Below are 4,176 nucleotides of genomic sequence, written 5' to 3' on the forward strand. Positions count from 1 at the left end.
CGAAAATGAACTTCCTTTACATAGTAATACTTCTCTTAAGTTTATGCATTCGTTTCGATATCATTCTCACCAAATCTGATCTATACAAGCAGTTTTCGCATATGCACCAGTTACATGTATGAACATGCAATTTTGTTTCCTTGACAATCTCTTCAACAATTTCCGGAATTTGGGATCATAATTTCCTTGTAAAAAATCATATATATATACAAAAACTTCCCCATTTTTGACTTAAATTAAAAATAACATAACTGTATTGATTACTCATCAACAGAATCTATTCAATAATAACATGATATTTGTTTCTTTTAAAATTAAATTCTACATAGTCATGTTTCGTGTACTGTTCCTTATTTCTTTTAAAGGCATCCACTACAACAAGTTTCAATACTTTGGAAGTCCGAGCCTCAGTCAAAATGGTTATTGATACATATTGATTTTTTCTTCCAATGATCATGTTTTTTTCTTCTACTTCCTAGTGAATTTCGTTTTTTCTGAGATTCCAGTTTTCAGAGCGTATATTGTAAATGTTTGACAATTGACGTTTTCGCTGAACTGTTTATAAAATATGAAGTACACATCTTTGTCCATTAAATATTTTCATTTTGGTGATGATTCATAATTATACGTCTGCAGTTCAGTGCTCTCATTTTGTTTATTCATAAATATCCCTGGTGGGTTATGTGATGGTTCATGTAGAGAGTGGATATGTACTGGGAGTAAAAGACCCCCATTTTTTTATTGTAATGTTATCTCCTGATATGTTGCTTCATTTTCAGCACAAGTAATTTGTTCATCCGAACGTCCTCGTCTCCTTAGGTAAAATTCGATAATAGCGAAGAGTATAACAAAAACTGTTAGAAAAACTATAATACCAATTGCGCCAATGCGAAAATAAATACGATGTTGTCCTAAATCATTGATTTTGCCGCCACGTGAGTGTACTTGTGTGATGTTTTCTGTGTTTGTATACAAAAAAGATAAATTTTTGCTTAAAAAATAATTTTCATCAAGATATAACTTAAATTCGCAGAATTTCAAATACATCAAGTAAAACAGGTCTCATTTGTTCAAAATTGAATAAGCATTAGTTTATAAAATTGACATTTATATCGCGTCAGTATGCCTGTAAAAACAACAATTCGTACCGTTAGGTTTGGCATCTGGTAATGTACATCCTGTCTCATAATTACAGTCACCCTCCGAACAGTTGCAACTCTGTTTACACAGTATGCCATAAAATGGGAAAGGACATATTTCCATACAATTTGTACCAAAGTATCCTGGATTACATTCTAAATTTAAATCAATTAGGTTAGGTAAAAAAAACCTTTTCGCGGATTTCTTAAAATAATTTTTTTAAAAAAGTAGTTCAGGTAAAGATGCAAATAATTAGATGAATATTCAATTGATATATTTCAAGATTGAAAGATATAAGTGATGTATACATGTACATGTATGTAGAGGATGCCTTGATAAAATGAAATAAAGTGTTCTATAAAAAGACTTGTGCAACTATCGCAAAAAAGAAACATTAACAAAATAATTAAAACATATAATTACATTTTAGAAACTTGAAAAAGAATTTACAAAAAATAACAGAGTAAACGTTGAAAATTATCTTTACCAACACATTCATGACTCTCTTTATTGTACCAGTAATTACTGCAGCATGTAACACCGGAGGTTCTAAAAAATGTGAAAAAGTGCACTCGATAAAGAATAAAATTAATGTTTTTTGCATGTTAAGTATACAAAATGGGAAAAAATTCTTCCAAAAAATACTAATAGTAGAACATACCCTCTGCAAAGTATACTATTTGCTAAAATAAATTGAAAAAGACATTATATCTATGTTTTTCTTCCTTTTACTGATATTTAGGAAATGACATAGAACTCTTGGACTTTGATCTTAATTAACTTAATTAATGTTTGCTATGGTTGATTATTTGTAACAGTGTTAATTAGACATATCCACTTACAAAAAAAAAGAAAGTTCAACTTATATAACCTTAGATTGTTTCTAAAAAAAAATTAAAATACATGCATGTGTTAATCAATACTCTGATTATGAGTTGCTTACCTGAGCTTTCGGTAAAGCATCCTCAAACTACATGACATAAGTGTACCGAACAGTTACATGTTTGCGTGCAGAGCTCTCCAAAAAAGGGGTATGGACAGACATCTGAGCAGTTATCACCATAGTATCCGTTTGGACATTCTGTAGAATTCATTTTTCATTATTTGACTAATAAGTCCAATTCTCTAAACCTTTCTTTTTAGAAGCAGAAAACTAAACACTTAAACGATTTACACAAACTTACGTAAACATTGGTTAGTTTTTTGCTCGTACCAAAAACCACTGCAGCATATTTTGTTACCATTTTTACTAAAAGTGAAACAATTATTGATGTATTATTTTTTTACTTTGAAATGTTTTTGATTGTTGTTTTCTATTTCAAAAAAGTAGGTTACCTTCCACAGTCTTGTCCCTGACTTTCCAGCCCAGCAAGACAGATGATTAATAAAAGAATGTGACTACATTCCCTTTTTGGAGACATCAGTGACCATTCGTCTTTTTATTTTTAACTAACATTATATCAGTTCTTTTAGGAGTGAAGCTTTTTCACAAAATTCCTTTTATTTTTTTCCGAAAAATTCTCCAAAATGGTTGCTCGTCTTGAAATATATATTCATTTGATAACAAAAATAACAATCGAATCATGAATTTATGTTTACAATAAATAAAATTGATTTCCAAATATCACAGTTTATGTTTCGCTAAAAACAAGGAAGTACTTTTTTATATTATGATGAGGAATGGCACTAAAATTCAATTCTCTCCGATTAATTCTATTTTAAACACTAAACAGCTGTAGAAATGTTTTTTTTTTTTTTTTTTTTTTTTAATAATTTATTGTACCTGAATTACGTAAATAACAAAAGTCTGACTTTTTGGAACAAACTAACGTTTTACATTTTTTATGTAAGCTTTTTCCCGCTTAAGGCACATTGATACTTTGAAAAGAGAGGTAACTCTAAATGCCATAAATGTCTATTATTCCTTTATAGATTTGCCAATTGAAGTCCAATTTATGTCCAATTGAGCACCGCAAGCTATGATATAATTGTTTTTATTTTACTAATGAAATACATTTCTTTTGAAAAGTCATGAAGGTTCAAGCAACATTTTATATGGGTGAACAGAGGGTTAATGAACCTTAATGTATTGATGAGATAACGTGCCTAAGTATTTTATCCCCCCCCCATACAATCAGAAATAAAAAGAAAATTGAATAATACTACAAGGCGGTCTTTTATGACGTATTCGCATCTTCTGTTACATGTTTCTAATCCAAATTTCAATATGATATAAGGAATATATGACGAATTAATAACGTATAAATTACGATGAGGAAAAAAAATTAAACATAACATCCTCGAATGCAACCTTATGGATTCCTTCAATGTACTAAGAACACATTATAATATTGAAGATGAAGTCTAGCGTTCTTTAGATAAATAATAATTCGGAAGCACTTTTATTTTTAACTAGACCCAGTTTTTAAAAATGTCATATAAGGCAATATCAGAGAATCGGTGAATCCCGAAACAGAATAGCATATGCTGATCCAAATTCATATTCAGAGACAGACAGGGCTTCCAAATATATCGCTTGAAATTGAAAATGAATGTTTTACACATTTTACTCACAAACATAGAGTGTGAACTTAGGGCTTTTTGACTTTTTGACTTAAAAATCAATAACTAAATGATCTTCAGTTCAAAAGGAGTTGTGAAAATTTCATTGTAAAAGCTCATATCTTTCCGAAGTATTGCGTATATAAGAATGTGTTAAACGCAGAAAAAATTGTGAACATATGACGTTTGACCTTTTGCCCTGAAAATCGAAACGGGTTTTCTCCAGTCCATGGAGAGTTGTTCTGTAAAATTTCATTGAAATAGCTAAAAAGCTTCTTGAGATATCTTGATGATATGCAAGTGTGAAATTAAGATATACAGATAGACGGCACTAAAGACGAACGGACAGACAGACAGACCGAAAATTATACCTTCATTTTCAATGAAAGCGGAAAACAGCGTTATAAAATTAAGGATACATGTATTACCGAAGAAAATCGAGTTTGTTATGAATTGATAACCTTAAGCAATTTC

The 4,176-nt window shown here is 30.0% G+C and overlaps 1 long non-coding RNA gene across 1 annotated transcript; it reads right to left on the reverse strand.

The window, feature by feature from the left end:
• Positions 1-227: 227 nt before the first annotated feature.
• On the reverse strand, positions 228-2,533 carry LOC134282709 (uncharacterized). Its single transcript, XR_009995339.1, has 6 exons — positions 2,476-2,533; positions 2,325-2,389; positions 2,084-2,221; positions 1,628-1,689; positions 1,149-1,295; positions 228-959 (listed from the first exon to the last, which is right to left on the reverse strand). It is a non-coding gene; the product is annotated as an uncharacterized LOC134282709 (long non-coding RNA).
• Between the last annotated feature and the right edge of the window lie 1,643 nt (positions 2,534-4,176).

This window comes from Saccostrea cucullata, unplaced genomic scaffold (assembly GCF_032062105.1).
Source record: "Saccostrea cucullata isolate Sc308-1 unplaced genomic scaffold, CSIRO_AGI_Scuc_v1 ctg3159, whole genome shotgun sequence".
NCBI lineage: Eukaryota > Metazoa > Mollusca > Bivalvia > Ostreida > Ostreidae > Saccostrea > Saccostrea cuccullata.